The sequence below is a fragment of the Marmota monax genome, unplaced genomic scaffold (assembly GCF_021218885.2).
Source record: "Marmota monax isolate L192 unplaced genomic scaffold, Marmota_monax_Labrador192_F-V1.1 WCK01_AAM20220418_F8-fsc00368, whole genome shotgun sequence".
Lineage (NCBI taxonomy): Eukaryota > Metazoa > Chordata > Mammalia > Rodentia > Sciuridae > Marmota > Marmota monax.
Window position 1 is genome coordinate 197,225 of NW_026695118.1, and position 12,089 is coordinate 209,313.

General features: G+C 61.0%; 1 protein-coding gene across 1 annotated transcript in view; it reads left to right on the top strand.

Annotated features, from left to right (window-relative positions):
- The first annotated feature begins 1,056 nt into the window (after positions 1-1,056).
- Positions 1,057-12,089, top strand: part of Elfn1 (extracellular leucine rich repeat and fibronectin type III domain containing 1) — a 62,231-nt gene continuing 51,198 nt past the window's right edge. The window contains exon 1 of the mRNA XM_046428167.2: positions 1,057-1,190. The gene's annotated coding sequence lies outside the window, so the exon portion shown is untranslated. The remainder of the gene's footprint in view (positions 1,191-12,089) is intronic.

The window sequence follows — 12,089 nt, forward strand, 5'->3', positions numbered from 1 at the left end:
CAGGGAGGATCGGTGGGAGGGAAATCCGCTAAACAGAATCTTCCGGGAATCGGAAGGTGTCAGGCTGATCTCACGCGCCCCCTTCTCCCAGCTGAGAGGGGGTGGGGACGAGCGAGGAGGAGAGGAGGGACAGTGGGAGGGGGTCGGCGACCTTGGGGGAGAGCTAGTCCCTGAGGGTATTGGGCCTCGGGGGACCTGACTACGTTCTCGCCCCACCTCCCCACCCTCAGGATGTGCCCAGCCCTCCCCACTCCACGAAACGCGCGCCCCTGAAGGCCGTGCATTGACACTCACGGACGCGCGCGCCCACACGGGGGCTGACTTCTGGTCAACTTCCACGCGGTTCCCGGTGTGTGTGTGTGTGTGTGTGTGTGTGTGCACAGCCGTGTCCGCAAGCGCGTGCACGTCCCCGCCTCACGTATCCACCTCCCATTGACACGAAGGGTCCCAACCCCTAGACATTCGGGGGCTTGGGCTCCACCGGGAAGCCTCGGAGCGGCTGGTGGCCTGGGGCGGGGTTAGGGGGCCGCAGAGCGGGCGGGGAGGAGGGGGCTCGGGTGCCTCGCGGCTTCTCACGCCCTCCCCACGGCTCGCTGCAACTTCCCCTCCGTGTCCCCCTCCGGACAACCCCCTCCGTCCACCGACGTGAGGACAGCGACACCCGCCGCCCGCCCCTCCGGCGGTCCCCCGGCCCCCGCCCTCTCCTCCAGCCCTCCCCGCGCGGACTCCTACATTAAACCTTCCTCACACTCAGAAAGAATGTGCTACAACCTCAGCGCTGCCTTGGCCGCCGCCACCGCGCCGGAGCCGGAGCGGGAGCCGGAGCCGCCCGGCCCATCGGCGTTGCTGGCGCCGCCGCTGCCCCGCCTGCCCAGCCGGCCCTGGGCTCCAAGCGCGCGGTCCTCGCCGCCGCCCGGCGCTCGCCCCGCGCTTGACGCAGTGAGCGCCGCAGCCCGGCTCCCGCCGGCTCCTCTCGGCTCCCCGTCGCAGGCCGAGCCCAGCCCGGCGGGCTCCGGGAGGGGCGGGCAGGACGGGAGGGGGAGGAGGTCTGTCTGGAGCCAGCGAACCCCGAGGAGGAAGAGGAGGAGGAAGCAGGGGAAGCCGCCGCCACCCCGCTCAGCGGACCTGGGCGCGCGCGTTGTGCTCGCCGGTGACCGTGCCTCAAGCCCCCAACCCACACCCTGGTTCAGGTAGGAAGGGGCCTGTGGGGAGGAGGCTGCCCCGGGCTGGGGGAGAGGGCCCACTCTGCCGCAGCTGCGGGGTCGACAGGTCCCTGCCCCTGGGGGGCGGGGAAGATGCTCTCCTGGTGGCAGCGCGGGGTCCTCAGCGGCTCTCGCTGCCCTGGCTGCCCCAGCCCCTTTGCCCTGCCCAGGGCGTCCGAGCGGGGGCTGAGTCCCCCCGCCTGTAGGGCTTTGGATGCAGCGCTTTTAGTCCGTGGCTCGCGGGCGCCCCCCACCCACCCTCCGGGTTCGAAGGCAGGCGCACCTGAAGTTCTCGGTCGCCGAGCTCCGGGCTTACAAACTTCCCTCCCCGACGAGATGGCTCGAAGAGCCAGGGCTTGGTACCCCTCGGGCTAGGAGGTGCCGCAGGGACCCCGAAACTTTGCTGAGAGCTCTGAGAGCGGAAAGGTGGGCGGAGTAGGGAGATGGGGAAGGGTGTGTGTTCTTGCTTTTGAGTGCACAGGCATAGCCGCGGCTCCCCAAGTTGGCCCAGAGACTGTCTCCCCGAAATCTGAAATGGTCTCATAATCGGAGGTGAAGAGGGAGTGGGTTTGGGAGTCCAGCCTTCACGCTGCGGGCTAGGAGCGAGCAGCGGCTGGCCCCGCGCTGCTGAAGCTCTGAGAAGGGTATTGCAGGACCCGCACCCCCACCCCAGCCCGGTTGCCGGGTTCTGCCGGCGGTCGCCGAGCTAGCAGGAAAGGCCAGGCTCGCGGCTATTAATAGGCGCCAGTGCCTCGGTCCCGGGAGGTCGGCGCGGTGGACTTGGCTGCTGGTTGGGGTGAGACCCCAGCCAGAGTGACCCCTCTCTATGTTCCTCACTCTGTCCTTCCTTCTTCCTCACCCTCTGTTCTCCTCCCACTCTCTCCTCTCGTATCTCGGGGTGTCGCCCCCTAACTTTTTCTCTTCCCAAACTGTACGTTTTGGACTGTGGCCACCCGTCAGGGGCCCGGGCGGACTCGCGCCATCCGAGCACCGTTCCAACTGAGTCCTCCGCTGGATAGGTGTGAGGCCCTGAGGCCAACCTGCCAGGGAAAAGCGGGGATCCCCAGTAACCAGTCTCGGGTCCTCCCACCCACCACCCAGGCCAAACACATTCACCTGCCCTGAAGGGTCACAGCCAACTCATCTAAGGGGCCTGGGGAGGGGTCTACGGGGGCAGCCGAAGGGGCTAAGGAGAGTAGAGGGGACCTGAGAAGCTGCTGGAAGGATTTTGGGGGTGTAGCTACAGTTACATGTGTAGGAAGGCGGCAAGTCTTAATGTCGCCCGGACCAGCGTAGCCTTCGCGCAGCCTAAGGGCCCAAGAAGGTTCCGATGCTTCCACCCACACCCCACCCAACACTCAGGTCAGAACTCTAGTGGGTTCTAGGATTTGGGGGACAAGTAGTAAGGGATACTTCTTTCGGTCTCGGGGTCTGCAGAGCCAAGTACCCAAACAGCTCGGGGATCTTTGTCCCCAGGGCTGGTAGCCGGCCCCGCCCCCCTCCCAGTTAACTCGCGGACCCTGACGCCCTCCAGCGCTCGCGTGCGGGCGCCAGCAGTCTCAGCTTGGTAAGCTAAGTGTCGCATCCTTTCCGCTGCTCTGAGTCTAGGGGAAGAGCAGGGGGGCGTGGAGCGAGGTGTTGGGCCCCTGACAGATGTCCTCTGGCGCCTCGGTAACAGAATTAATGACTTATACTCAGGCCTCCCATCCGCCCATCCGCGCGGCTACGGGGGAGGGGTGGCATGGCGGGACTCCCGGGACTCGGTCGCAGTCTCTGTCTGGGGGTGGGAACACAGGATCCGACCCCTGTGGGTCAGCCCCACCTCCAATCCCGCACCGCCCCCCACCCCAAGCTGGGCCCTCCGCTTCGGCGGGGGTCCGGACCCTCCCTCCGGGACCCCTACTCGCCTCTGCAGCTGACCTCTAGTGCCGCGCCCCTCATCTCTCACCCTGAGTGGCCACGTATTTGCCTGGGGTTCCAGCAGTACAGGTCAAGAGCACCCTGGAACCTCTGCCTCCCTTGTACTCGGTGGAAACCGGCTCACAGTGCCTTTGCTGCGTATAAGGGAGGTCGTGGTGTAGCACCGGTCAGGCGCCCAACACAGTCCCTGGCACATAGGAGACGCCCATCAAAAACCCATGGGCTCCTTCCAGATCCCCAACTGTGCTTTGCCAGCACAGGCCTGGGGGAAGCCTTGCCAGAACTGGGGAGCAGGGTATTTCTCTCAGAGGTTTGCCTTTGGCCGGTTGATGATGAGGCCCTGCCTCTGGTCGATCTTATTCATTTGCTTCACAGGGCTGGCCAGTCCCAAGAACCTTGCAAGAGTGACCAGGGAGACTTTGGAGGATGTTCACCTTTTCCCCAGGTGGAACTGCAACTGGGGAGGCCTCTTAGACTTGGCAGGGAGAAAAGGATGCCCCCTTGCTTCCCACCCCAGTATCCGTGGGCGCAGGTCTGGCACATCACAGGCTTCCAGTGTCTGTTTGGTAGATAAGCAAGGGCCTGCCCTTGGCCTGGGGCCTGGCTGTGACTGGAGTCCAGATTCTGGGTAGCTGAAGGAGAAAGACTAGAGCTGAGATGCCCCCCAAAGGCCCTGCTGCCCTTGTCTCTGCTCCACCAACCCTGGGTGTATTTCCATGACAGACCCCGGGACTCACATATAACTGTGGGGGCACAATGGTTTTTGTCCAAGCCCCCCCCCCCATCAGAGCCCCACCCACCTGGCAGAAGGAGGCCACAAAGCCCTAAATGCCTAAATTCCATCCAGTGCTCTAAAGTCCTGGCAGGGAGAAGGCAGGTCAAAGCCCACTATCCCCATTGAGGCTCCTGGAAAACCCTGCATACTCAGGTCAGGTCGGGGCCTGCCGCCCCCAGCCACCCCCGGGGCCAGGCTAGTCCATATAGCACTGGCTGGTGCTGTGGGCGTTCATTCACATTCCTTCTCCGGTCCCCACACACGATAGGATTTATCTTGATTTGCTGCCTTTGAATTGAGTCAACTCTTTTGTATGCTCGGTGAATTGCCCAGCTGCTGGCGAGGAGCGAAAGCGTGCCGGGGGTACTGAGGCCGGGAATCAGAAGCGGGCGGGGGACGGGAAACGGGGAGGGGGCCCCCAGCGAGGACCACGGAGGGGATCAGAGCGGCTGAGGCGTGCGTGGGGCGAATCGGACTTGTCCAGAGCACTGTCTAGGCATGCCGGCAGGGTGAGAAGTCCGAAGGGCTCGGTCTTGAGGGTCCCTGCTATCCTTGGGGCTCTGCCTCGGATGCCCTGGGTGGCTTGGCGTAACCCTCTGGAACGCCCCCTGCCTCAGTTTCCCCTCCTGTAACACGCGGACTGGGGGGCTTCGGCTCACGCAGTTTGTGTCAGACCGAGCTGAAGGAGTACTCGAGAGCCCTCCCCCCAAGTCATCCCAGAGGTTGGGGTGAGTGAGGGAAGGAGGGGGCCAGGGCTGGGACGGGGAGATAGCCCTCTCTGTTCCCTGGGTTCTGGGCCCCTAGGTTCCAGCCCTCTGAGATTTGAGCCCGACCCAGGGGAGTACCAGGGTCCTGAGAAAGCCTTGGCTTTGCTTTAAGTGGTGGGGGTCATGCGAGGCTCGTTCAGGCAACAACTGCCGCCCCCTCTATTTGGGTGGGAGGGACCGCGAGGATGCCCACCCCCTGTGCTTCCTAACACCCCCCAGCTTGTCCGTGCAGCGCGAGCCCTGGCTCCGGCGGAGAGAAGGAGCGCGAGAGCAGAGGGGTTGGGGAGGCGGGGGAGGGAGCGGAGGGTGCGCGGCGCGGAGCCGGACTCGAGCCGCGGAAAGGGGGTGGAGGAGCGCGGGCGAGCGAGGGCGGGCGGCGGGGGGAGGGCGGCGAGAGCGAATTCCCCCCCGGCCGCGCGGCGAGGGGCGGGGCGCACGCAGATCGATGGGCGAAGCTGGGGAGGAATTTCAATCCTGGGAGCGAAGTTAGAGCCTGAAGGACGGCGGCGGCGGTGGTAGCGGCGGCGGGCGCAGCACCGGAACGGCGGCGGGGCCGGGCAGGTAAGCGTGGAGCCCGCGTCGGAGCGCGATCGGGCGCCGAGCCGGGGGGCGTGGGACCCCGGCCACCAGGGCAAAGCGCAGGCCCCGTTACCTCGAGTCTCTGGGCAACCTCGTATATTCTGCGTGCGTCCGGGCTCTGGGTGCGCCCCGGGCCCCGTGCGCGATCTCAGCGCAGCGGGCAAAGTTGGAAGAACTTGGTGGTGGATCCGGTGCTGGCCCTGCCAGGCAGAGCCGACCGGGGTCGGGGTCCAGCTGTGCCCTCGGAGTCACTACCGCAACCAGCACAATCTCTCCTCTCGGAGCTGCCTCTTCCCCAGCACTTCTACCCCTCTTCCTTCCTCCTTCACTGCCTCACCTGAGCCTGGTCTCCAGAGCGGTTGCCACTTGCCCTCGACCCTCGGCAGCCCCTGCCCTACCTGGGAACAGTGGTGCTGCCCCTGAGTCCCTGTCCCCCATCCTACCCAACGTCACCATCCCTGCCCCCTCAGCCCTCGGTTAAAACCTGGAGAGCCTCCTCACTTAGCACCCCGGACTGGCCATGTTCCGGAAGGGCCACTTTCCGCGGTGTGCACCAGTGGACTGAAACCCTGGCATGAAGTGGGGGACTTTGCTCCCAACTTGGTGGATACCCACCTGGGACCGTCCTGATGGTCTTCTTCTGTGGGATGGGGTGTGTATGTGGGGTGCTGCTGAACCTACTTCCTCCAGCCTGACTCCAGGTTCTCCTCTCCATCCTGCTTGTTGCTCAGGAGGGTGCCCTGGGGCTCTGTCTCCCCTCTAACTCACAGGTGGACAGTGACAGCCTCTGAGGACAAAATCAGGTCCTTCCAGGCATCTACTGTTTGACCTTGGGTTAGATGACATAGAGCCTCAGTTTCCACATCTCTAAGATGGGAATATAATCAATATAATGATAATGCCTTTTGTGAAATGAAGACTTAGCCAGCACACAGGAGTCGGGGAAACCTTTCCTCCATGCTGGGAGCCTCGCCCAGGTATAGACCTCCCAGCAAATGCTCAGGTGAAGGCACCTGTCTTCCCACATGTCCAGACAGAACCAGTTGACTGTGTCTGCCTTTTGACCCCAACACTTAAAGGGGGCTGTGCAGAAAGTTTCCAGGAGATCCCAGGATCCTTGGGATCAGGAGCTCCAGATGGATGCAGATATAGAAGCACAAAGGGTGAACTTCCCCACCCTGTATCTTGTGGAAACTGCCTCCTAGCCTCTACCCAGCACGGAGAGGAAATAGATTGAATGGGGTTTATGTCTCTTTAAAACCCAAATAACCTCATTTTTTTTTTCTGCTTAGCTAGTCCCCTGGCCTCCTCTTCCCTGTCCTTCCTGCTCTCATCTTTTGATTGACAAGCGTTGAGGAGATGGACTCCTAAGTCCCTCTCCAGTTTGTCCCTCGTTACCAACTCCAGATGGCCCTGAGTTTTAGAGGGGGACCTCCCCTTTGAGGGGGTTTGGAGCCTGGCCAGGACCTCAGTACCTTGGTCCCTCATGGTGGCTGGGAAGGTCTGAACCCCTGTTAGGCAGAGGGCCTCAGGGTCTCAAAATCAGAAAGGCTGGTGACGTGTGTCCACTCCTCCAGCCCCTTCAGGCTTCCACACATCCCCGGCCCTGGTGGCAGGGCCACTTGCAAATCCTCAGGATGATGATACAGCAGGCCCAGCACAGACAGGTCGTGACTCCGAGAAAGGCTGGGACGGTGCCTTCACCAGAGCCACACTCCCCGGCCTGACAGACCTGGATTGGGGGCAGGTCTGCGGGTGCTCACCTGGGGCCAGAGTGGCGGAGGGAGGACGAAGCCCCTTCCCTACTGCCCCCATAGGACTCTCTCTAGAAAACAGCAATTTATAAAGTGCCTTGAAGTGGGGTCCCCACACTTGGGCTGGGGAGAGGCTGACCCCCATTTCCTCCGCCAAGAAACAGGTGCCTGGGGCCCGTAGGAGAACCTAGGATTGGAACTCAGAGTAGCCCCTCTTTTGGACCTTGGCCTTGGAATCACTGGGCCTAAATCCTTGGACCCTGAGTCTTTGGACCCTAGTCCAAGAGAGCAAAATTAGTAGGACCTAAATTACCACAGAGACTTGGATCAGTGGATGACTACCGGAGCTTCTGCCTGGGCCGGGTGCCTGTGTCTGTGTCTGTCCCCAATGTCCATGCACCTGAGCACAGGAACCCTAGATTTCAATAGAATTTTCCAAACACTCAAGAAATCTTTCTCCCATCTCCCTGGGTCATACCCCTTAGCCTGTAGTCCTCTCCTCAGTCCAAGGGATACAGTCCCCTTTAGTAGGGGACCTTATCTGTGAGTGTCTCCAGATTCGGATACCAGAGCATCAGGAGAAATTTACGAGCAGCGATGCATGGACCCGGGGTGTTCATATTTCTCCTCAAAAACAAACAGGCAGACCCTGTAGGTGCCAGGGTGGGTGGCGTATAAATATGTACAGAGGGAGGGCGGCAGGATGAGAAACGCTAGCAAGTGACAGGCAGGAGATAGATCTCCAGGGCCAGGTGACGGGGCCATAAATTTCCTGCTGTGAACCTGGAGCGGATGGTGGAGTTGCCGCGGACATTGGATACATTCGTCATCTCCCCCACCTTGCCCTTCCCCTTTTTGTTTTCTGACATGGATTCTGTTTCTTCTGATGGAGCCTTAGATGTCAGCTGGCCTTGAGTGGCTCTTTGTTGGGTGGCCGTTGGGGGAGTTACTGCAGGGATTTTGGTGTCATCTGTCCAAGATACACAGGAAGAGACTGAGGCCCTGGTAGGGCCCCGTGTGGTCCAGGGTTGCACAGTGAGCGGGGGCAGAGAGGTGGGGCAGGGAGGTGTTCGCTGCGTCCTGTTGTGCTGGTTTAGGTCAGGAGTTTGAGCAAAGCAGGGGTCACCTTGGCTGCTGGGGCACCTATTTCCCCCATGTAGTCCCTGCTAACCAGTAGCACCAGAGGGGAGCAAGAAGTAGTGGTGGCTACAGCCATATGATACTTCTCTGCAGCCCCCACCCAACCCGGCTACTTTCCTGAGACTCTCCCTGTTGGTCTCCTAGAAGGGGCGGGCAGGGCAGGACCTGGGGAGACCCGGGGCGGGCCCTGCCTCAGTGTTGAGGAGTCCCAACAAGACCAGGTGCAGCAGGGAGCTCAGCAGGGCCTGCGGGGCCTTCTTGGGTAGGATACAGAATGGCTGTGGCTCATCCCCCTTCTCTCTCTGTGCCCTGGGGGGTGAGCAGGAGTGGGTGGGGAAATTGAGTCATAGGGTGACCCAGTGTCTGAGCACTGAGCTGCTCCACAGCAACCCTTCTTCTGCCCACTTGGCCATGACTCCTGGGGCTCTTCCGTCCTGGGGGACCCGAGTCTCAATGACTCAGCCTCCCTTCTTGCCCTAACAGTGAGCCTTCTCTCCTCAGGACTCATGGCCCAGTTCTTCTTCAGGGGTCCACTGTGCTGTGAACCGTCCCCATGTTCCTCTGCCCCAAGCCCCGGGCCCTTGCAGAGGAGGAGTCCGGCTGCCCTTAAGGTGCAGGCAGGAATCACGGAGGAGCTCTGTCAGCAGCTGGAGGGTGCTGGCCAGCCGAGGACTGGACTGTGAACATCTGCTGCCCTGGGGGTTTCTGCTGCAGGCAGCTCCTGGGCCATCTCTGGAATGGTCTCTGGCAGCTGCAGGGAGAGAGCCTGGTGGAAGGACTTTAGGGGCTAACGCAGGGACACGGCCTTGCTTCTCTCTCTCTGCAATGCCTCAGCTCCCCAAAATGAGGCCGGGTTTGAGAGGGCTGGGTTTGGTGAGCCACAGCCCGACCAGGAAACACCCCTCAACCCTGCCCATCGGCTACTGGCCACTGAGCTGGCAGAGCCTCTGATGCAATCCCTCCATCAGACAGATGGAGAAACTGAGGCCCAGTAGGACAGTGAGCTAGTGTCAGGGCAGAGAGTCACCCAGGCCCAGTCCTGTGCCTGACCACCTCTGCCCCTATGCCTGACCTCCTCCCCCCAACTCAGGGAGGGTCAGCATCTTTTTAGACCCCTGCCTTACTGGTGGGGGCTGACTCTCGGGGTGGAGGGGAGGGTAAGCAGCCCACAGTCCACTGTGACTGTATCCTGCAAAACCCCCAGCCCTCCGAAGCTCTCTGCCATATGCCCCTCCTACGGTTCTTCTGTGAGGGGTGGTGGGATCCAAGGCATTTACAGGGCACTGAGGGAGTTGAGAGCTTCTCATGCGTGCAGGGAGGGGGTGACAGGAGGCTCCAGGGTCTGCCCCATGCAGTGTGCACACCTGGCCAGCACCGCCCCCACCTCTGGAAATGGTTGGATCCAGCCGGAATCCTGCCTCGGATGGGAACCCCGGAGATGACTGACAGCCAGGAGGCTCCCTCATGTTTACCGACAGATCCGAGTTTTATTTTCAGCAGGATCAAACTCAGGCACCTCTTAGTCATTAACTTCTTCTAGTTTAATAAACACAGAGGCACAGGCAGCCACATGCCCACCCCACGCAGGCAAGAGGATGGCTCCTGGCTGGCCTTGGGGCTGGGAGTCCTCTATGGAAAAAGGGGCCGTGGGCACTGTAGAGGCCTGGGGGAGTGCATGGTGAGCAAACCTCTGGACACTGTCAGCAACAGCTGCGTGGCTTCATCGCCCCTGTTGCTGGGGAAAGGCCTCAGCCAGTGCCCCGGATGTCCCCCAGCACAGACGCTCTGCCAGGTACCTCCAAAGGCCTCCCTGGAAGCCCGAGGGACTGGGGCCTTCAGGATGTGTTTCCTGATTCTGGACCATAGGCCAGAGCCTATGCTGGGGCTCCTGCGTTGGGCCCCATCTGGGAAGTCAGAGCGCTGACCAAGAGGCACCCAGTTGAGATGGCCCAGGAAGCTCCCTGTGTGCGTCAGGAAAAGTGGTGATCCCTGACCACCTTGTGAGAGGTTGCCTGCCCTCTGCGGGATGGGGACATTATGCAGCATCAGGGCACTCTGGCCCCCTGTCCAGTGTCCCCAGGAACCTCTAACTTCTTGGTTTGCTGTGGTTTCAGGAGAGAGGTCACCCTCACCCCCTGTTTGTTGGTGCTCCCTGAGTGGACTATGTACCAGGGCCTTTGCTGTCCCCTTGAGCGGCCTTCCTCAGGTGTGATAGCCCCCGCAGAAGCCTCTGGGGGGTGGGTGTGCCCAGCAGCAGGTCAGGGGTAGTCCAGCAGCTGCTCATGTGACCTGGGAGCAGGCCCCCTGCCTTCCATGTGTTAAATGGGTCTAAGGCAGTAGCCAAGCCCAGGGTGCCGGGGCTGGGAGCAGAGCCCAGAGTGGGTGCTCTGGTCCCAAAGACTGCCCTGGGCAGGGAGACTCAGATTGTGGAGCCTCTGAGGCAATGTGGCCTGGGTGGTCCCTTCCCCTCCCTGAGCCTTGGCCTCCCCTCTTTAGGTGGGGGCTGGGGGTGGAGCTCAGGGTTAGAGCGCTTCCCTGGCAGGCACCAGGCCTTGGGTTCGATCCCCAGCACTGAAGAGAAATTGTCCACACATGTTCTGGGAAAAATACAAAGCTGCTTGCAGAATTCCCCAGGGGACCCTCACTCAGAGCCGCCGTGGCGCTGGAGTCCTGTGGTGGCGGAGGAGGAGCTGGGGGACAGGAGGAGACCTCTGTTTGCTGGGCACTCAGCGTGGTGCTGGGCACTTTGGAGGAAGGGCAAGGCCAGTGTGGCCGAGCGCAGGGCTGGGAGTCGATTGAGAAGTCACGGGTCCAGGCTGCCAGGGAGCCGGAGTTCCTAGGAAGAGTCTGTCCTGGGGAAGCTTTGGGGTTTGCAGCAGCCGAGAGACCAGTGGACGTGTCTATTTAAACGGCCCCTCTGGCTGTAGGTGAAGAAAGAATTTTAAGGCTACGAGTCTCCATGGGGAGACGGCTGGTGTCTGGGAGGGTAGCCTCAACTGGGGCGATGAGGCTGGTGATGGGGGGACTCAGCGCATGAAACTTGTGTTTCGACATTGCTTAAAATGTTGGAGCTGTGTTCCTGTGGAGAAAAATATTCTGTAAAGCAAAACCCATTTTCCCGTTTATATCCATTAGGAGATGAGGGACGCAGCCCTGGAGAGTATGATTGCATAAAGCAAATCCTGCTTCCCCTTTGACATCCGCTAAGATTTATTTTGGGGGGAGACAAACCCCTTGGGATGCCTGGGGGATGCTAGTGAGGGCAGAGCTCAGGGCCCACTTCCCCGGGTACCGTCGGATCTTAGCTGCGAGTGGGTGCAGATGAGTGTCCTTGTGAGCACAGGACATGCACACGCATGTGCCTGTGTTCACACACGTGTGCATGGGCACACCCTCTCTGGGCCCTGGCCCCTTCCGCCCTCAGAGACTGGAGCAGGTGGCAGATGCGGGTTCTGAACGTGCTGATGAACGTGAGACCTCTCTGTCTGAGGGCTTGGGTTCTATAAAATGAACTTGGCTGCTTTTTCTTTCTTTCTTTTTTTTGCAAATTCACTCGAGTGGATGGGGGTTTAAGAGGAAGGTGCACATGGAGCTGCCTGGGCTCCTAATGGACCCTCACCTGTTGGGTCTGGGAGCCACCTGGCTCCCCTATCCTGGGGAGACTTGGGGATAGACTTTGGGTTCCCAGGCATTTGCCATCATCTGGTTTATTTTGGTCCCCACCTTATGGTGTCCTCACAGAGCAAGAACAGGCTGGATCTGAAGGATGTGCTTAGCCAGAAACACTCTTTTAGAAAAAACAACTTACCAGAACTCCAGGGCGGCCACTGGCCTAATCCACACGAGTCAGGGATCAAATGGGAGGGCCCTGAAACAGGCAGCCCCAGCGCTGCACAGCTGCCCCCAAACAGGAAAAGGTGCACCCTTACAGAGCAGGTGGTCGCATCACCCA